This window comes from Meleagris gallopavo, chromosome 1 (assembly GCF_000146605.3).
Source record: "Meleagris gallopavo isolate NT-WF06-2002-E0010 breed Aviagen turkey brand Nicholas breeding stock chromosome 1, Turkey_5.1, whole genome shotgun sequence".
NCBI classification, from domain to species: domain Eukaryota; kingdom Metazoa; phylum Chordata; class Aves; order Galliformes; family Phasianidae; genus Meleagris; species Meleagris gallopavo.
In genome coordinates this window covers 173,507,488-173,530,614 of record NC_015011.2, presented here as the reverse complement: position 1 = coordinate 173,530,614, position 23,127 = coordinate 173,507,488, and the positions used below count along the sequence as shown (strand labels likewise).

Below are 23,127 nucleotides of genomic sequence, written 5' to 3'. Positions count from 1 at the left end.
CTCTTTTTAACAATGTGATAAACATGAAAATACATTGAGAATGTAAAAAGTGATAAGAATACAGACATGATAATCTGCATAATAAAAAGTAATTAGTTTTCTTTACAATAAAAACATATAGCTATGATGCTAAAAGGAATTTAGCCAGTTTATTTTTTATGTGGAACACCTGATACAAAGAGAATTTTTCTTGCTTCAGGTACATTCATGAGGAAGCAGCCAGAATGATGCTTGTCAGATAAAGAGTGAAGCAAATTAAATTATTACAGTTTCTTATTCTCTCCCTTTGCCATTTATTTATTTTTAAAATTCTTTCATTCCATAACACAAAATGTCAGTAAGTATAAAGACGTCAACTTGGTACAGATATCACTTTACATTTATTTAATCTTGAAGGTATTTCATGAACACTGTTGTTAACACTGCTGTTAAATCGGTATATCACCTAAGAAATAAACTAACAAAGCTACGAATCCTGGAATTCCAGCTTGCGTTCCTGAAAAGTAACATTATCATACGTGTCCTATCACGTCTCATGTTTGCATTCCTATAATGATAACAGCAAATTCACTGTGAAGGTTAAACTTAACAGGTTCCCCAGGGGAGTGGTCACAGCAAGCTGATGGCGTTTGAGAAGCATTTGACAATGGCCTCAGACATAGGGTTTCAATGTTGAGTAGTTCTGTGTGAAGCCAGGAGTTGGATTCAATGATCCTTGTCAGTTCCTTCCAACTTGTGATGCTCTATAATTCTATGACTGAATTTTATGTTACTCTGCTCTTTCTTTGAAGCACCAGATAAGATCAAAGATGATTACAAAGTAAAATAATATTATTTAGATAAGGCAAAAGTCAATCCAGGATAAAGCTTATATCTTATTCTAGTACTATGAAAGTTTTTGTATTTCATTAAAAATTTGGTGTTACATTTGATTTGCAGAAAAATGCCATCACAGAATTCTGGTACAAACCAATCAGACTTAAGAGGAAGAGGTGCTGACAAGTTTTCATGTTTCCGTGTGACCATGAAAAGGATAACAAAGCTTTACACTTCTCAAATGTTGACCTGATGAAGAATATCATTAATATACTTGAATTAAATTAAGCTCACATTTTTAACCTAGACTAATAAATGACTGCCTATATGTAAAAAAGAAATATTCCTGATTGACAGGAAATTCAATCAAGATTTCATGCAACTTTAATTTTGTGCTTTTGATTTGATGTGTAAAACATATGATCATGAAAGAATTTTGGTTATTGCAATTCTTGGAAATTCTAAAATAATAAAATAAATTTTTAAAACCTCTGATGTTAATAAAGGTACTGCTCATAGAAGAAGGTGAACAAGATGACCCAAGTAGGAGAGGCAGTTATTTTTCTGCCAGTCCTAAAAACTTGAAGAAAATCAGATTTAGTATGTAAATGAAGTACTAAGATACATCAAATACCATCACGATGATTCTAAGGAAGATTGAACTTGTCAAGCAAAACTGTTTTCACCTTTAGGTGTAGTCACAAGGTTGGTCCACAAAGGTTGTTGCATACAATAAAATAGCCATTTTTGGAAGTATTTCGCTTAGCTATGCTGTTCCACTTAAATGAATCAATAAAGTAGAATATTTACAGTATTTTTAAGCATAATTTTAATAAAACATGGCACAATTCAAAAACTATGGGCAATGTTAAACTGAAAGGGAACAGAGAATGTTGTCATTGAACACAGGATGTTTTGTCATTCTCTAAATTCCATTCAGTAGTTTCAGAAATTGTTCAAAATTAATGGGAAATTAAGATCACTGAAATTATAATGGTGAGGTCATGTAATCATGTATCTAAATAAAACTGATTATCACCCACAAGAGATCTCTGTACTCAAGGCCAAAGTTTTAATTAGAGTACTTGTAGTATAAATTCAGTTCCTCTCAGAGAGTGGCAAAAGGCTTTCATAACTGAGAAGACCAGATTTTGGGGCAGGCGAAAAGCTAAACTGGCTTGTAATCCTACAGATGTGATCCCGAGACAGCTATTCACATGAGCTTTCTTTTTCCCAAATTACCTCACTAGTTTCACAGCTGTTAAAACCTCAGAAACATAAATAATGTACCTATTCAAAGATTCATTCATGATTTTATTTAAAAACTCCCAGCTGTGATCCCTCTCACCTCAGTGTAAAAACAAAGAGAAGTAAGGCAGGAAGAGTTTACAACATTTCTGAGAGCACAGTCTTTTTTTCTTTAAATATCCATATTCTATTTTTTTTATTTTTTTAAAAAGAGAAAAGAGATCTTGAAAGAACAGTCCTATCTAGAGGGCAGTCAAATTGACTTTTAAATTTTTTCTTAATGTTTCTCCATCATCATTCTATACACGCAAGAAGAAAGACTACAGTTACAAGACCCGCATAATCTTAGCAGAGTCAATATATTCATATTTCAGAAAATAGTTACTCATAACCCAGTGAAAAAATTGTTTATTTTAAGTACACAGCAATACATTTTAGTGAACAACACTAGCACACACTGGCTGTTTTCCTGGGATGTACAACTCTAAAGTACATAACAAAGATATTTAAACAGTCTGTTCTACACAGCATCAAAATTCTTCGTGAATTAAATTTACAGTTACATTTTAAATGAGGTGTGAAGGCTGTAATATTGAAAGAAATTGTGACTTATATAATTAAACATAAGGCTAACTAGGTCTAACTTTGAATAAAACATTCATTCTGATTAGTAGAAAGGCAGAGGAAACGTTTTTAGTAAAAATATCAGGCAAATGAAGAGTGAGTTTAAAAAATAAAGCAGAAAACTGCTTCATTCAATAAGGCCTATCTTCATGCTTTAGAATCAAAATATTTTAATTCTCCAATAATACACTATGTGATCTTTTAGATTCCTGCTGTGAGCATTGTGAAATGTTACCCTTGGCAGCAGTAATAAATGCTAATAGAAAGGTCACTTTTACTTCTGGTTTGTTGTGCCTTTACGCACATCAAGTATCTCAGTTGTAATCATTCCATGGGTTTTTGAATCTCTTAACCTTTAATGAAACATGGCCACAGATTGAGAACAGTTATTTGCTCGTTTGAGATTTTGCTACCTTAATGAAAATAACTATGAGAAATCTGGACTTAATAATAATAATATTATGTCCAAGAAAGGTACTGTGAGGAAATCCCACTAAATAGGACACAGGATATGAAATCAATAAGTCACAGAACAACAACAAAGATAAAGGAGGAATATTCGGATCTGAAGAATGATTTCAAGTGATTTTCTGATTTATTCCATCTCAGGATATTTATGCCATTTAAGAACAGATTAGTCCTTGGTGATCCTTCATGATCTTCAATCTTGTATGCGATCTACATTTTCTTCAGCCACAAAGCAAGCAATAAATTCATAGCAAGGCAAATTTTAGGAATCTATTCTGTCGTTAGGCAATGCTGACAGACCCCTTGAGGCTTATCTATCTTTGAAGAAGAATGCAGATTTTCTAAAAAGAAAAAGCTTCTGAAGATCCATGTTCAATAGATCATAGAATCACAAATTCACAGAATGTCTTGAGTTGGAAGTGGCCTCAAGGATCACTAAGTTTCAATGCCCGTGCCACAGGGAGAGTTACCAACCACTAGATCAAGTACCAGATCAGGGCCCCATCCAACCTGGTCTTAAACATCTCCAGGGATGAGGTATTCACAGCCACTCCGGGTAACATTTTCCAGCACCTCACCACTCTCTCAGTGAAAAACTTCCCCTGTCATTTAATCTAGATCTCCTTTCCTTTAGATTAAAAACATTCATAATAGTCCGATCACTATCTATCTGTATACAAAGTTGATTTCCTTCCTGTTTATAAACACTCTTTAAATACTGGAAGGGCGCAATGAGGTCTTCCTGCAGCCTTTTCTTCTCCAAGCTGAATAAGACCAGTTCCTACAGCCTTTCTTCATAGGAGGGGTTCTCCAGCCCCCTGATTATCTTTGTGGCCCTTGTCTGGACTCTCTCCACAAACTCCATATCTTTCTTCTGTTGGCGGGCTCAGACCTGTGAAGCCATGTTGGTTAATGCCAATCACCTCGTTTTTATTTTACTATGTACCTTAGTAGGGCTTTCAGGAGAATCTGCTCTATGATTGTGCGAGGCACAGAAGTGAGACTGACTGGCCTGTAGTTCCCTGGATCTTCTTTTTTTCCCTTCTTGAAAATGAGGTTATGTTTCCTTTTTTTTGTTCCCTTTTTTCCAATCAGTTGGAACTTCACCAGACTGCCACAATCTTTCAAATATGATGGATAGTAGCTTTGCAACTTCATCTACCAGTAACCTCAGAACCCAGAGATGGGTTGTTTAAACATTTATTTGAGGACATTCTGATGTTCCTTGTCTTCTGAGCAGAGATCCAGGTCAATCACTTCTTAAGCAAAGCCTTAATCTGCTTGTAAACCAATCAGGATCTTGTATGTACAAGAATTTCTGATGAGATCTGCCATTTTTCTTCGCTGACTTCTGCTGTAGCGTTAGTCTTGCTTTCTTGATATCACATATGAAATGTTGAGAAAGAGAAAATATGGCACAGCACAGAGGATCTTCTAGAAACTCTTATAGCACTGGTAGATTTGTAGTGCCTACCTAGAAAAATATTTGAAACACATCGAGTTACTGCTCCTCTGTCTCTGTGACTCTCTTCCCTGTTCATAAGGAAGAATGTTTATTTAGAACTACTATTACTGTTTGCATATTTAAATACAACATCCACTTTTCTAGATGTATCCAGCTAAATCTTCAAGACAGTTTCACACTTTAGATGTTGCATATGTTAGATTTTATGAAGCAGCGTTCATTCAGCTTGCTATTTTTGCAAGTTATTACAGTATTCGATATTATGCACAAGATAATTAGGAAAACAAATTTCTAATGAATTAAAATGGTAAACAGCCAAAGTCAACATAACTCAGAATGTATAAAATTTATTCATGGTGCACTTTTTAGCATTGCTAATACACAGTCAAATTAATCATGTCAGTAGATGACCTTCGATCATAAGTGATTAACCCACCTAAATTCTGAAGATAGCAAAGTTTTTCAGGAAAAATGTAATTTATTATTACATATATGGAGGTTTCTCTTCCTCACACTCTTATTTCATTTTGATCATGTGCATATGCAAATGCTACATGCTTAGTCTTTTTGCCTCTTATTTCATAAAATCTATGAGATCAGTAGTTGTTTTATCTGTTCTCCATACTCTATGATCAGGTCACTGAAATAAAATAACAAACACGAATATGAGTAAAATGGATACTTTCCAAAATAGCTTACAATAACAGAAACCATTAAAAGTTTATCTTAAAATTAATAAAATTCTAAGCCTAGCTATCCACCTTTTTATGATCTTAGCTTTTTTTTGAAGAACTTTTATAAGTGCTTTCCTTATTGATTTGTTTGTCCCCAGGAAGAAGGCAATAAAACTACAAAGCTGATCTCAAAATTTTAATACTATGAAACATAAACTTATGTATCTCATAAGGACTTAGGCTTTTAAAAAAGTTGACATCTTTTATTTCTGTTTCTGCACTGGACTTGTCTATTCTGAAACATGAACGTGTAAAAATGGAAAATACTCGAGAAAGAGGGTTTCTGTCGATGGTGGCCAAGAGGAAAAATCTTTTATTGAAGTCCCATTTTACACTATTTTCAAAAAGACAGGGCCTGAATTTGTTGCCATATAGATGTTAATTAAAAAAAAGCAGTAAGCCAATGGAAAAAATGAAAAAAATGAATTTGAGATACACTTCCATTTGAGGCCTCTCTTTCCCAGTAAATCGAGGATTTATTTATTTTCCAGGTAAATCCAAAGCCATTCTGAGGATTCCCTATGCAATATGTAGAATTAGAGAATCAGAATTGGTAAAGAAATATATTACTTTTATTAGACCAGACAAGGGCAGATACAGGAGCTACAGGCATATTAACCTCATTATATAAACCTAAATAACTCAGATGAATCACAGAATCATTTGTGTTGGAATAGGCTTTAAAGACCATCTAGTTCCAATCTCCTGCTCAAAACTCCATCCAACCTGGACTTGAATATTTCCAGGGATGGGGCATCCACAGCTTCTCTGGGCAGCCAGTTCCAGTGCCTCATGATCCTCAAAGTAAAGAATTTATTTCTTATATCTAACTTAAGGTACCCTCTTTTAGTTCAAAACTCTTGCACACTGTCCTAACATTATAATTCCTGATGAACAGTCTCTTACTACTCATCATTGATCTCCACCCTGGACACTGAGCTGTTGACTGCATCTTTGAATGTGACTATCCAGCCAGTTCTTTACCTCACAAGTGGCCCATCCATCAGATCCATGTATCTTGATTTTAGAGACAAGAATGTTGTGCAGGACAACATAAAATGCTTTGCATAAGCCCAAGTAGATGACATCAAGAATTTTTGCCTAACCTCCTTTTTGTTTGGATGAATTGCTCATGAGTGACACAGCACTAGAACAGGCTGCCCAGAGAGATTGTGGAGTCTCATTCTCTGGAGATATTCAAGACCTATCTGGACAGTTTTCTGTGGTACCTACTGTACAGAACCTGGTTTAGCAGGGGGTTAGACTTGATGATCTCCAGAGGTCCCTTCCAACATCAACAGTTCTGTGATTCTGTGATCTTGGCAAGGCAATTCTTGAATATAGGCCAGCTTTCTTGGGCCATTCCTCCTCTGAGGATTTTATTTACCAAGCAGATTCCTGAAGATGCCAGAGTCTTTTCTCCTGAAGTCCAGGGTTGTGAGCTTGTTGCGCGCTCTACTTGCTGCCCTAAGAATCTTGAATTCATGGTCTTCATTGTAGCCAAGTCTGTCTTTGACCTTCACATTCCCAACAAACCCTTCTTTGCTGAGGTCCAGCGTAGCACCTCTCTTCATTTCCTCCTTGAAGAAAGAAGTTATCATTAATATTTTCAAGAAACATCTTGGATTGCTGATGTGATGGATTGCTGTGTTGTCACTCTGATAGATATCAGGGTGGTTGAAGTCTCTCGTGAGGACCAGGGCTTATAAACATGGGTCTGCTTCTATTTGTCATTAGAAGGTTTCAAGTGTTCTTCCTAGTCAGGTGGCCCATAGCAGATCTCTTTTATAATGACACTTATGTCTGTCTTCCCTTTAATCCTAATCCATGATCTCTCAGTTGTCTCTTTATCAATCTCCAAGCTGAGCTCCTCACACTGTAGCTGTTCACTGACACAGAGAGCAGCATCGTTCAAAAATAATTCAAAATGTGAAAATCACAGAATCACAGAATTGTAGGGGTTGGAAGGAACCTCTAGAGATCATCGAGACCAACCCCCCTGCTAAAGCAGGTTCCCTAAAATGTCTTTCTTTGAATGTAATGCTGTGAGAATCCTAAGAACACTTAAAGCTTTGCCTGTGGGTAAAACTGTACTACAGATCGTATGCAAAAAAATGAAGTTACAGAAACATAACAAGGTATTCCTTAAAGATAAGGCATGTAACCTACTCTTCTTGCCAAGCACTGCTGACTAGATTGCCAGGATTCTAAGAAACTCTTAATTAAGATGTAACATCTGTGAAAGCAGATTTCTGGAACATCAACTCTAACTGAAACAATACAAAGCTTCTTCTAAAAGAATTGGGTGAATGTAATTTTAAGTCATTAGTAAAAAAAAAAAAAAAAAAGTATATTTCAATGGCCAGAAGCTGACAAGAAGCAATTTAAGAATAAAAAGAGTCATAAAATATTCAAGGAGGTCAGAGGATTAGTACTCAAAGCAAATACCAGTAAATATGACTTCTAAGGCAGCAAAAATTGCTGATAGACCAGACATGAATTAACAGAAATTGCTCTGAGCCAGGTTTTAAACACACTATGTGAAAACAGCAATTATACAATGTTATATATGAAGGGATGACATAGTTGAGATCAAAGGTTAATTCTACAATTGCTTATAAACTTGGACTGGAAAACCATTCTTCCCACTCAACTCATCACAAAGTAATCGGGAATCTCAAGAAAAGTGATAATGCTTCCACACTTGAAGAGAACTTGTCTCTGTTCCTTAGTACATCTGCGTATTCAGATGAGCCGATGTGAATTTATGTGCAACATAAATAAAAAGCTAACTAGAAAAATAATTTTCTTCTGTAATAGAAAGACGATATGCAGCAGTAGCCATGAAAACAAATCAAAATTTGGAGCTATAGCATTTGGATTCACAGGAAATCACAATTATTACGATATGGATCATTTTCTACATGACATTATTGTAGGTTACAACAGTTACAACAGTGCTCCCAGCAAGCACATATAAAACCTGAATAAATAAGAGAACATAGAATCATGTCAAGAATCTTTTTTTAAAAAACTTTATTTTGAGAAAAGATAGGAAAATGCAAAATTCATAAAAGCAATGTGATATCAATAAACAAATTTAATTTGTGGCCCAAAAATTCATTTCACCAGGAAGTTACAGATTTGCTCAGTTAAAACAAGAACAAAGAAAGCAGAAACTGAAGAATTCCTAACAAGTCTTGTAAAGAATACAGTCACACACACACACAAACACAAAAAGCTGAAAATCAAATGAACTGCATATTTTTACACCTGGATTGCAGCCTGAGGAAGAAGCTGAGATGTGACCTCACTGCTCTCTGCTGCTCCCTGAGGAAGGTAAGCAGAGGAAGATGCTGAGTTCTGCTTCTGGAAGTGATGGAAGGATGGGAATTGCACAGAGCTCTGCCAGGGCAGGCTCAGACTGGGCATTAGAAAATGTTTAATTAGTATGTGGGTAGTCAAACACTAACGAATACACTGAAATATTGTAATATGCCAAATAAAAATGATTGATGTCATTAAGACATGAGATTTTATATCTTAAGTGGATCCGGTATCTTATCTGGTGTCTTAACACACTCAGACTAAGCACAGGCTTAGGCAAGTGGTTCAGCATGATGTTAACTGGTGTCAAGAACAGATTTTTCCCACTTGACATTACCATTTACTTCATTTTGAGAAAAATCTGAGTTAAGATACAACAACATTGTGTGACTCCAGAGAAGGAACATGGAATAAAGTAAATGTGAGTAATAGAATAGATCTAGAAAGTAATGGCTTAACATTCAAGCAAAAATCAAAGTAAATAAAATTGTTTTACTTTATATGTATTTAAAGACCAAATTCTTTGTGGGTCTATGCTTTTTTTCATTACTTTATCTCATATTTAATCTTGAATATATTACCAATTCTTTTTCCCATAAAGTCAAGGATGAACGTAGAAGACAGTTTTAATTCAGTATATTCTTTGTAGATGTTTGGTCTGTTTTCAGAGATATTTTATCCTTATGCGTGCTCAAAAGGAGACATCAGTTATTAGTATTAGTTACAGAAAGTTTATTATTTCTTATCTTTTATGTCAAGGAAAAAGCATTTTAGTCACATACAGTTCAATTTTGTTGATTTCTTATTCTGTAGTGTAGCTTTAATACAATACAGTTCAAAAATTTGCTATGTGAAAATAAAGAACTATCCAAATCTATTTGCAGTAAGGTTTTTGAAAGAGTATTTCTTATTGATCAAAGATTAAATACATTATTAAAAACACTACAGAAACCAAAAGGAAAAACAATTGTTTGCTTACATCCTACGTCCAGAATAAAAGGAAGAAAAAAGAAATATTTAGTATGTCTAGCTCCAATATAGAGAATTATTTGAACTTGTTACCAGTGGTCTTTTTGTTCTTGTCATTGGGGCACAATACAGAACTCTGTGCAGAATGCATAATATATTAATGTAATATATTTGTGATGGATGGAAAGAAATAATATGTTAACACCCCACATGCATATCTTATTTCTGCATGAGTGCTGCAGAGAGAGAACATGCTATGAATTATTTCTATATAATAAGGAACAACATCTTGTGCATACAGCAAATTTTAGATGAGAGTTTACAGGATGGAAATAAAGAGTAACCTATCAGTACTGAAAAGCCTGGTAAGAGAATCTCTCACCATAGGACAGACTGTGTTTTTACTTAGAAAGGTATACACATTGGTGTGCATTTTTGTTCAAGAAGAAACAAGTAATGACATGTGCTTTGCATAATTCAAGTTCATCTTCACAGTGTTCAGCCCACACTCTGAAATTGGAAATATTCAACACACTGCTTTTGTATCTAGCCTCTTTATTTGAATGAATATCCTAAATATTCCATTAATTGCCCATTACACATTTATATCCACTATCTTTTATGAATTACTCGGATTTTATCTCAGATGTTTTGTCATTAGAGGGCAAAGAAGGAGCCACTGTTGCTGGCATTTTAATTTTAAAAGCCAGGAAATAATGAAAATGCAATAAGCTTGAAATATGTTGTGTTGGTCCTCATTTTATTTGTTTTCTTTGTCTGATCTTTTGCTTTTGAAATGTAAAATAATTGCATTTATGTCAAAGTAACACCTCATCATATCTGACATGCTTTTTACCAACTCTGTGACACTAATTTATTAACATTACAGCATTAATTACAAATCACCTTGAATTTGATTCAATATATAGTACTTACAGTTTATTTCCCAAAACTATTGCTTGCAGACTTGAAGAATTCCTACAGTTTTCTTAGGATTTCCTATTTGAAACTTGATCTAGTCTGTTATCTTGAAATGGAGAAAAATTAAAAATTTATTTGATTCAAGGTTCTTTGTCTTAACTCAAATAAGATACACATTCTCATTTCAATGCAATTTATTTTGTTGATGCAAATGTTCAAAAACAATAAATATGCTTCATAATCTAATTAAATGTGCAATGTGAAATTTCATTTTTAACTAAATTGGGCAGATGAGTGGTATCTGTTTGAAGAACAAAACCGAACACATTTGTTCTCATGTCTAACTGAAGAACTAAATAAAGAAGCATATAAAAGTAAGATTCAGAACCAAGAGAAATGAAATAACGTACATTGCCTTCCTGCAATCCCAGGTTTAATCTCATGTTTTTTTAAATTTATGCACTGAAATTTGATAATACTTGTCTTCAAAATTCTTACTTTGAATGAAAATTGCATAAACTAAATGTCAAAGTGAAGGACAAAACTATATCCTATCTGAATTCTGTGTTACATGTGTCCCTGATAAGTGAAAGCTTCTAAACCTACCATCATAAAGTTGGAATCAACCTCCATAAAATTGAAGAAGTGCATTTTTTTTTAATCTTCAAAGGACTCAATTAGCATAAATTAGTCCCCAGATCACTGCAGCAAATTTTAGTGGGAAGAAACTATTAACCCCCATTTTCAAAGTGACTAAGGGAGAAGTAATAAGGTAACACAAAAATATTCTGTTGATAGTTTTATTTTGAAAGTGTGCAGTGTAATTTTGATTGGTGACATCTTTGGGGTGTTGATAAACTAAAATTAAAAGAAAATACATATGGTGCACTGAAATGAGTCAAAATTTAGTCTTCGTAGATACTATGTGTCAAGTTAGTAATCTGTTGTAAAGGGATGGTTAACCTGCAGGTCTAGTTTTCCATCTCTTTGCATAGGATGTAAGGTATTCCTTCACACAGAAGAGACCTGCCAATATTTTTAGTCAAAGTAAGGGATAGATTTCTAAGGAATTAATACATTTGTACCCCAAAGAGTATGAAGTAGAAGGTGGAAGCACCAAAATAGGTTTATTTTATCATTTTAAAACCTCCAGCTGTCTTCTGTTCCTACTAAAGTAGACTTCCAGCTGAAGTGTGCTTTCAAGCAAAGAACCACGCAACGGAATGCTGAGAAATGTTCACCTTTTCAGCTAAAATGAGGAATACAATTGTAACTAGCTGCTTACACTGGCTGAGTGCCCAGCATGATTAATGATGCTTTCAAACTGGTTTTAGAGGAGCACTTAAACTTGCCCTTATGAATCTCATGTCTGTCAGTTTTCCAGTGCTTTGCCTCTTTAATTGAATGCTTTGTTGCTCAGAGAAAAACAGCAGGCTAAAACTGAGGAAATTTCGATTTATAAACTTGTATGCTGTTAGATGGGATAAAAAAAATCATGAAAAGGGAACAATGTAAATATTAAAAATGAAAATTAGTGTCATTAGTAATTTTACTGGATATTGGTTATTAGCTGCATTGATCAGTATTTCCATGGTATACACAACGTCTGTTAACGGAATGTCCTTACTTGCATTCATTATATAAGAGAAGAACTGGAAATGAAGACAGGAATTAAGTCAGTGTACATGTTTATAGCTCTCTCTGAAATGGTATAAACAGTAAAAATAAATAAATAAATAAATAAATAAGAAAAAGGAAGGAAGGGAGGAAGTGAGGAAGAGAAGAAGGAGGGAAGTATATGGAATGTTAAGTTATCTACAACCTTGAAATTAGACAAAATTATTTTACGTGATAAACTCTGCCTGCTAAAAGGAGGCAGACAAATGCATACTATAGTTTTTAACTTCCTTCTTATATAAGATAATTTTCCCACTACCTAGGAGGGCATTACCACCAGACGATCTTGGGCTGTGCAAGCAAACAGCCTCCACGTCCGTCCATCCTCTCCACAACAGCAAGCAATGACTGATAGCTACATGCTTCAGCACAAAATCCATTGTTTGTGGACTGTTTTAGTCTCAGTGGATTAAAAATGCTCCCAAATCTGTTTAAAATGCACAGACTTGATTTTAAATAGTCAAGCCTTGGTCTCTGTTTTCATAATTCTTAATCATTATAGTAGTACTTTTCTACCAGTTACATCAATCATCTCGGAGAGAGACTTGATACATGTTTAATTATTTCAAAGACTGAGAAGTAGAGATAATCAATACAATATGACATACAATGGGTATATTTCAATGATAAGAAGAGAAGGTAATAAAATCATTGCAAGTATAATTCTAACCATCCTTCCTACAACTAAACCACTATCCCCCAAAAAATTATAAATAAAAATCCTGGTTTTATTTTGATCAAATCACTTTCTAATCAGAGAATAAAAACGTTTTATGGATTGCAACTTTGTATATATTTCATAAAATCTTAGCATTTTAAATGGGCAAAATGAAATATTGTTGTATTTTCAGGTTGTTTCTGCAGACTTCCACTTTTTTTTTTTTCCCAAAAATAACAAGAATTTATCTTCTAAAATTTTAAAGTTTTATCAAACCTAGATGTATTGTTAAGAGAAAAAATGACACCGAAAATCTTCAACTAGCTCAGCAGCAACAGAAATAGCGTTCAATAATAAGATCATCCAAGTTGAACAATGTGTTCAAGTGTGCTCCAGAAATTATCAGAAGCAGGTGATATATACTCTGGAAGAGAAAATTTATCAGTTGTTAACCATTAATTAGCGAATAATTAATTCCCAGTAGTTAATTTCTTCATTTGCTCAAGATCTACTGGGATTCATTTGAAGTTTTTATAATGAAAAATAAAGCCCTTTGTTTCACTGACTTATTTCATGTTCTGAAGTTTTAGGAAGAAATAAGTTTCTGTGTTTTAGGAGCCTTTTAGCTCTTTTCTAAATGACTGGGGAATATCCACTAATCTATGATTCTATTTACGGCAGATATTCTAGCATCAAAGAGAAGAAAACATCAACACTGGACTCCCAAACCACTGAGGATGGGATTGAAACAAGACAATTTTAGGCCTAGATTAAGTCCGGTCTTTTCCTAGCAGGCTGATAAATGAAAATGAAGTCATAAATCAAGGAAACAAACAAAATCTTGATTTAATTATGAAGAAATCACATTAAAAAGATTGTACTGAAGAGCACAAACTCAGTATTGATAATAGACCTGAAAAAGAAAAAAGAAAGAGCTTTTTGAAATGTTTCTTTATTTATAAGAACTGAAAGGTACAAAATGCAAACAAAAAGTACAACGATATTTCAAAGTATTGATTACTTGTACTTTCATTAAAAAAAAAACAAGATGAATTGAATTTCTCCACAAAAATCTTGCATCAGAAGAGAAGTGTTAACTTTCTTTACTCCCTCTGAAGATCAGAACTTTGCAAGATGAATTTAAGATTACATTGATTCAAAGAAGCAGTGTCCATAAATTCACTATCAGATACACAGCTTATAAATTAAGATAAAAATTGGCTGTCTGGGTTTCCAAATTTGCAAAAGAAAGACATAGTGAAAGAACTTTCTATTGCCTCCACATTTCCATAGGAGAATGTATATTCAAAGGGATAAAAATTCTGATCTAAGAACAGAAAACAGGCTTTTTTGTTAAACATGACACTTAAGGATGCAGCACAGATTCCTGCATATAAAACGCAAGTATAGACCAGATGTTTTTCAAAAAGGACTGGAATTTGTAAGACAAGTCCATGCAGCATGCATTAATACGATAGCTTACACTTAAATATAAGGCATACAAAAGGAGTTAAAAAGGAGAACAGCTACAGACTGGGTCTTTTCTGCACTGCACTAGAGTCTGTTGGCATCACAGCGATTTTATGTACCAGAGTAAGATGTGTCTCCGCAGTAAATCATCTCTCGTTGATCTATCAGCATGGGAACTTCTCAGAAAAAATCTGTTACTGAACACACAAGTCTCAAAGCGATCTAAATAGGGGGGAAAGATTGTATAAGTACAAATTGGTTCCTTTGTGGGTTCACCTGGAGTGGGCATGTTGAAGCCAGCTGTGGTAATGAGGAAGAAGAGACAGTTTCCCTCTATTCCCCCCAGTAAAATACTCCCTCAGGACATCATCTTTGTACAATGGGATCATTTTTCAACTTCGTTAGAAATGTAAGTAACAAGAAGTAGATTTTTTTTTATGATCTGACTCTGTAAATAGTCTTGTGAGCAATATGGAATTCTTCTGTTTAATTGTATTTTAGGAATAAGAAGGTGTCTCCAGACAATGACTATGTCACTGAGAAAATTTAGATACAGAACTAAAAAAGTAACACATCTTTCTAAAGATTATCATTCCACATCTGCCATTCTCTAAGAGGAGAGATTTAGGTAAGCGGGAAGTGGGATGGACTAAAATCTGACTGCACTGCCAGGCTCGCAGGGACAAGATCAGCAGGATGAAGTCCAATTGGAGGCCACTCATGAGTTGTGTGCTTGAGGGATCAACATGGGGGCCAATGTTGTTGAATATTTTCATCAGTGATCTGGATAATAAGACAGCATTCCCTCAGCACATTTGCTGATGTTTCAAAATCAGGAGAAGTGGCTGATACAACAGATGGAAATTCAGAAAGACTTGGAAAGGATGGAAAAATGCTCAGATAGGAACCTCATGAAGTTCAACGAACAAAAATGCCAAGTTCTGCCTCGAGAAAGAGATAACCTTAGGCTTTAGGACAAGTTGTAACTAATCAGATAGAATGTAGCTTGGTAGAAAAGGATCTGGCGGTCTTGCTATTCAATAAGCTGAATGTGAGCCAGCCCCATGCCATTGCTGTAAAGAGAGTAAAGAGCCCTCTGGGCTGTATCAGGCAGAGCATTTCCAGTGGGTTCAGAGGTGTTCCTTCCCCTCTGCTCAACCCTGGGGAGATTCACTTGGGGTACGGGCTCCCCAGTGCAAGAGAGACATGGACATACTGGAGTGAGTCCACAGAAGGGCTACGAAGTGATTTAGAACTTGGAGCATCTGCCATTAAAGGAGAAGCCGAGAGAGCAGTGATCATTTAGTCTAGAGAAGAGACTCAGGATGATCATATCAGTATTTAAAAAATACCTGATTTGTGAGGCAGTGTGGAAGGCAATTCCACCTTTTCCTGAGGAGCATCATGTGACAGGACAAGAGGCAATGGCCACAAGCTTAGATACAGGGAATTCCATTTAAAGAGAAGACAAAATGTTTTTACTGAACAGGTTTCCTATAGGGACTGTGCAGTTTCCATCTTTGGAGAAATTCAAACACTGGCTAGATACAGCCCAGCAACTAGAGGAGAAAGTAGAAGAATTCAAAACAAAGGCATGAAGATAAGCCTGGGAAGAAGCAGGAGTGGGAGGAAAGTGTTCTTAGCCTTGTCTTCATTCCTAACTATTTTCAATAAGCAATAAATGTAATTCACCTTTCCCAAGTCGAGTCTGTTTTGCACACAATGGTAATTGGTGAGTAATCTGTCTTTATCATGACCCACAATCTTCTCTATTCCCTTATTCTCCCATATTGAGGAAGGGGGTGAGAGTATGGTTTGGTGGATGCCTGGCAGCCAGCAAAAGTTACCCCACCACAAAATATTACAAGTCTTTTACCTAGTAGGCAAGATGATGACAGTAGATTTGGTAACTGAAGTAAGACCAAGCAGAAAAGCGGAGGGTTTGAATTTCTGTTCAGATGTGTTCAAGATGAGGAAAAGATCTCCTGGCAGCCACTGTGATTTTTAGTGCAGGTATCACAATATCAGATGATTTCCAGATCTCAGACATCAAACTGAAAAACATGTTCACTATTCAGGTTTACTATAGGGATAATTCATTTAGAAGAGAATTGAGTTCACTATCTTTCTGTCTATATATATACATATACATAAATATATAAATTGTACATCAGTCCCTCCATGTGGAAGTAAAACATTTGTTTGGCAGATCTTATTTTCTCATCAGAATTAAAATATGGTCATTATGAGGTATATGGTAGACTCATGAAAATTCCAAAAAGAGACAAGAAATATCTTAAGCCTTTTGAAACTGTTCCTGTCACATCCATGTGACGTGGACTTTTGCATCTTTCTTCCCTGGAGGCTACTCTCTTTTGAGCCACAAAATATCACATAATGCTTCAGGCACAGATGGCAGCAGAAGGGGAAACCAGAGTCAGACCCATCTTCATGACCGGCAAGCACTGCACTTATCTACAAGTGGATAACTGGTAGCATCAGTCAATATGTGAAGAGACAGTTTTACAGAATTAACGTCACTTACTCTATAAAGAGGGTACAGGTAAGTTTCTTTCCTTTTTTCCTTTGACAACACATTCTACTCTCTTTAGTAAATTGCTAAATGACATCTTAAATTCTATCCCTCTTACGATTCAACTAGTAAAACAGTTGAATGTAAGAAACATTTTTAAAAGTTTAACCAACACTAATTATTTTTTCCCTTTTAAACTGGTTCATGTGGCACAATCATAAATTTTCACTGACCAATAAATGTATTCCTTCAAAATCCATAAACTGTGATAGATGTCGTAACTAACATTTCAACATCAGGTTTTCCAAACTGACTTTGTAGCTTCACTGGCTGAGAGCTGACTGTGACCAGAAGAGGGCATTTTAGGATTGAGTTATGTGAATACAAAAGGAGGAATAGCATTTCTGTCAAACTGTAACTCACTGACACTGGGAAAGTAAGTATATGTTGGAGAAGCTTGGAATATATACTCTGATATTTATTGCTTTCAACATAAATATCATATTCCTAGAATTTAAGTAAAATGTTATGTTCAATACTTACTTTATGAGGAGCTAAACTTTTGAAATTGTTCTTTATTGTGCCTACACAGACATTATGTAGAATTGTGATTTAGACAGTTTAATGTATAAACAGATAAAAACTTCATATAAAAAATGCTCACTAAGCAGGAAGAAATTTTGCATTGAAGCCAATGGCTATAAAATCATATTTAAGTGAACAAAGGGCCTATTTTAGCAATATTTACTGTTTAGTAACACATTCATAAAATATCCTGAGTTAGAAAGGAGCCACTATGATCACTGAATACAACTACTGGCTTCATAAAGGACCATGAGAAAAGGAGGAAAAAAAAAAAAATAAATAAATATATATATATATATACATATATACATATGTATATACACATATTTATGTGACTCAAATGTGTCTAAGAACACTGTCCAAATGCTCCTTAAACTCAGCAGGCGTGATGCTGTGGCCACCTCCCTGAGGAACCAGTTCCTGAGCTCACCACTTCTTCACTTCCTTTTTGAGATTCCTTTCAATATCAAGCTTAGACTGTTTTTATATTGAATGTATAGTCAGAAACTTGCCTTTTCTTAAAAGATACAGTTCTTCAGCTAACCTTGTTAGTTTCAGATGTGGTTCTTCAAAGTGAGCAGAAAATCTGTACTGAATAAATATGATAAAGTTTAATTTCCCAATTCCTGCCAGTTTGCACAAATGGAAAAAGTGCTAGGAAGGCAGCATTGCTGGCTGGCATTAAAAGTTGTACAACCAAATCTGCCTGCATAATTATGCGCTCAATTACACTAGCCAAGCTTTTCAAACATGGATATCCAGTTACATGCCTTGATTTGAGATTATAATTCTGCTAATGGTGCGTGTACAAACTCATATGGTTAGATTTGAGACTTGAGCTACAGGCTTAGTCAGCCATAACAGAGCACTAAATATTTCCTTGGGTTATGGAGTTTCAGTTTCTAAGGGCAAGTGACAGACCTTTTCCATGGTACTTTCCACAAACTCCAAATGAATACAGAGCAGAGACTTCAACAGCAAATTTTTTGCTCTCATTGCACAAAGATGAAGTTGCCAAGATACTCTCAGTGATATTTGAAAAGCCATGGCAGTCTGGTGAAGCCCATTAAGAAAGAGAGAAAGAATGACCCAGAGAGGTATTCACCTGTCAACCCCACCTGAGTGCCCGGAAAGATCACAGAGCAAACCTTCCTGGAAGCTATGTTAAAGAACATGGAAGAGAGGAAGAACTAGCATGGCTTCACCAAGGGTGGATCCTGACCAACCTTGTCACTTTCTATGATGGTGTAATGGCATCAGTAGAAAAGGGAAGAGCCACTGATGTCAGCTACCTGGACTTCAACAAGGCCTTTGACATGATTCCCCATAACATCCTTCTCTCCAAATTGGAAAGATATAGATGGGGTAGGTGAACTTTTGGATAGACAAAGAACTGGTTGTGAGATCGTACCCAGAGAGTGATGATCAATGGCCAGATGGGGATTGGTGATTCTCAGGGGTCAGTACTGGAACCAGTGCTCTTTAACGTCATCAGTGACATCAGCAGTGGGATCGAGGGTACTCTCAGCAAGTTTGCAGATGGCATCAAGCTGTGGGGTGCAGCCAACGACCCAGACAGGATGCCATCCAGAGGTAGCTAGACAGGCTTGAGCAGTGGGCCCAGGAGAATGTCATGAGGTTTGATAAGTTCAAGTATAATGTCTTGCACCTGTGTCATGACAACTCCCACTGGCAAAACAAGCTGGGGGATGTAATGATGGAACACAACCCTGCGTGGAGGTACTGGTGGGTGGTAAGCTGGTCATGAGCTGGCAATGTGCCCTCACAGCTCAGAAAGCCAACAGTATACTGGACTGCATCAAAATAAGTGTGACCAGCAGGTTGAGGCAGGTGATCCTGCCCCTCTGCTCAGGACTGGTGAGACCTCACTTGGAGAACTGCGTCCAAATATGGAGTCCTCAGTACAGGAGACATGACGACCTGTTGGAGTACATCCAGAGGAGGGCCACAAAAACAAGTGCTGAGAGAGCTGGGGCTCTTCAACCTGCAGAAAAGAAGGCTCTGGAGAGACCTGATAGCAGCAGTATTGAAAGGAAGGCTATAAGAAAGAATCATAGAACCAAGGAGGGAACAGAGGGGAAATGGTTTCAAACTGAAAGAATGGAGATTTAGACTGGATATAAGGAAGAAGTTTTTTACAATAAGGATGGTGAGGCACTGGAACAGACTGCTCAGAGAGGTGGTGTCTTGTTTCTGAAGACACTTGAGGTCAGACTGGATGGGGCTCTGAGTAACAGATCGAGCTGTAAGTGTGTGTCCCTTTCACTGCAGGGGAATTGGACCAGGTGATCTTTAAGGGCCACTTCCAACTCAAACAGTTCTATGATTCTGTGATTATAAGGATGCTGTCAAGTAAGGCCTGGGGCAAGACACAGACATGGAAGAAGGTAACTACCATATCCTTTCTTTAGCCATCTAAAAAAACTTAGAAATTACATTATCTTCTTTCCTGTGTCTGTCAGCTTTCACTGCATGAAAAGTCACCCTGTCAGAAGAGTATATTCTGGATCATTCATAGTTTAATCTATATTCTATTATCCTAAACACAAATTCCCACATGCAAAGTATTATTTGGGGAAGAAACAGAATTCAAGTCACAAAACTTCTTAATCTCAATAAAACTGTTTTTTCTTGCCCTGCTCTACTTTACAGAAGACAAATAAGAAAATTTCAATTTTTAATCTTACTAGTTATATAAAAAAGCATTTAAAATCAGATGTACAGTGTCCCCTATAGAGAGAAAAGTCTATGGAACCATAAGTGCTAAATGCTATCCACAGACCTTAGCTGCACCACTGTCTGGCAATCATTTGGTGGAATAGAAGTAGCTGCATAAAAAAAAGAGGTTTTGAGCCTGCTGTATTTTTATATTAAAATAAAACCAACACTTTTCCAATCTACATATTTCCAAACAGCTTACCACCAAGAACCTGAAAAACCTGTTCTCATGTAAACCTGCCCTGAAATAATATTACTTTTGGCAAGGCACGCTCCTGTGGGAAATTCCCAGTCAACTGAGTGGAGCGATACTGATCTAATGAAAACCATAACAATAATGACAGGGGAAAAAAAAAAAAAGAAGTGCAAATGGCTACTCAAACAATTAGTATACATGCCTGACTTTGCAGAAAGGATAAAAGGAGGGAAAAAAAAAGCACCAAAAAATACATTTCTCTCAAGGTAATCTGACTTAATGAGGAACCTGCTTAAGGTCACCTCCAAACTCCACCTAAGTATTTGCTAACATTTTCAAATCAATGCCTGCACTGTGTTCTTAAATCACCAGGACAAGAAACTCAATATGGATTTTCAGTCACTGCAAATAACAAGAGACCATGAAGTTCAAAGCACAGGATGAAGTAGTTGTTTTCTGAAGTCAAATCCTAGAAAAATTATTCTGGTAGGAATACAACTTCTCAGGCATAAGCTCACCCCACATCCAGCCAGCCCAGCTCCTAGCTTCCAGCTGGGACCTCTCTCACACTTCTGGCTATACTGATTGTGCTTGCGTCACAGTGGGCCTGAGGACCACCACAATGCCAGATAGTGAGCCGCAGCCATGCCTTCCTTGGGGGGAAGCAGCAAGGGCAGCAGGCCTGCCTCACAAAAGAAGAACCTCATCCCTAGGGGATGTTCAGGATGGATATTAGAAAAAGATTAATCTCGGAAAGAGCAGTAATGCATTGAAACAGGCTGCCCAAGGAAGTGGTGGAGTCACCATCCCTGGAGGTTTTTAAGAAATGTGTAGATGTGGCACTGAGAGACATAGTTTAGTGGGCATGTTTATGATGGGCTGACAGCTGGACTAAGCATTTTTTCCAACCTTAGTGTTTCTGTGATTCTATAATTCTATGACATCAGTCCCAGGCACAGCAAGATGACAAAACAGGCCCATCCAGAGTTAAGCCAATCAGAAGCACCAGAAACAGCACTAGAGTAGAGACAAGCTAAAAGGTCTGAAGCCCATCCAGAAGACAGCACTAGGGACAACCAACCTATACTATAGGTACACATCCATCCAGAAAACAAGGCCACAGTCTGCAAAACAGCTCTGCAAGAACTGATTGTGCAGGCATGAGCTTAAGAAGAGCTTCTAGATCAGTGGGCAGAAAGGGTACCTGAAGATCCCAAATGAGGCTGGTCTGGGTGTATAAGACATATTAGATCCTGCAAGGTGTTGACATTTGCATCATGGTAAAATAAAATATTAAAAAGGAGGGTGCACAATCTCTCGAAACGCCTGAGATTGTAAGGATAGGCTCATAGAATCATAGAATAACTTGAGTTGGAAGGGATGTTAAACACCACCCATTTTTAACATCCTGCCATGGGCTGGTTGCTCCCCACCAGGTCAGGCTACCCAGGGCACCATCCAACCTGGCCTTGAGCACCTCCAGGGATGGGGCACTCACAGTCTCTCTGGGCAGCTGTGCCAGCACATCTCCACTCTCTAAATAAAAAATTTCCTTCTAATACCTAATCTAAATTTCTCCTCTTTTAGTTTCAAACTATTCTCCCTATCACTGTGTGCCCAAAAAAGTCACTCTCCCTCACCTTATAAGCTCCCTTCAAAATTACAATACTTCAGTCTCTTTAGAGTATGCACTAAATAAATACACTTCCGATTTATAAATTATCTCTTAAAGGACTGAAATGGTGATATTTTCCTAGCCTCTAATTGCTGAAAATAGTGGCCAGTGTTCATAAGCTGGATGCCTCCCACTAAGATTTTTGGCAATGATATATTAGAGAAATAATCACAACATGTACTGATTTATCTCCTGATATCTGCAGGCAGATCTTGCCAGCTGGAATTATACACTGGAGTCTCACGTCAGTGGCTGGAAAACATGATGATAAGTCTACAGCTTTTCCATAATCCATTGTTAGGAACACAGTCACAGATAAATTTGAAAAATATGAGTCTGAGAAAACCTGAGTAATTTCCATAAAGGCAGCAGTTTAATATGGGCAGAGGACTTAATGGAATAAAGATCTTCTGGGAGGACGTGTGTTTGTCTGTCTGTCTGTGCTTGAGTTGAGAGAGACATTCTTGTAATCTGAGAAAGGAACAAACAACAGGTAACTAGATTACAGTTAGGATTTTTTGGATATACAAAAAAATTATCAGAAAGACATACTAGAGATAGAAAAGCAGAGAGGTATGGAAATCAAGAGAGAGGCTAATGGCTTTACATTATAGATTGGTGGATCTTAATTTTCACTTGAACAACTTCAGGATTAAAACTAGGAACCATGAATTTCCAAGAAAAAAATTAATCAAAACTAAGCAATCATCATGTCAAATAGTTATGTGTAATGGTTGTGATCCAGAATGATGAGATCATATTTGTCAGGAATTAATAATAAAAGTTTCCTACCATGTGATGCATAATTCTAACATTTTCAGCAAAGAGTGCAACAACTATTTAGTTCAAGAGAAAATTCAAATCCTTATTTTGATCCATTAACATTTTCCTCTACAATTCTGGAGAGGCAGATGAATAAACCCAATGAGAAATATCCTGTCTTGCCTGCTGTGGGGAAATATACGAACTGGAAATGAAAGCTTTGGAAATGGTGCAGATGTTACAGGAATAGAAATTGTTAA

General features: G+C 36.3%; 1 long non-coding RNA gene across 1 annotated transcript; it reads right to left on the bottom strand.

Annotated features, from left to right (window-relative positions):
• Nucleotides 1–4,321: 4,321 nt before the first annotated feature.
• LOC109365443 lies at nt 4,322–21,928 on the bottom strand. The gene is made up of 4 exons (XR_002111055.1): nt 20,949–21,928; nt 10,588–10,678; nt 6,743–6,935; nt 4,322–4,630 (listed from the first exon to the last, which is right to left on the bottom strand). It is a non-coding gene; the product is annotated as an uncharacterized LOC109365443 (long non-coding RNA).
• Nucleotides 21,929–23,127: the final 1,199 nt, after the last annotated feature.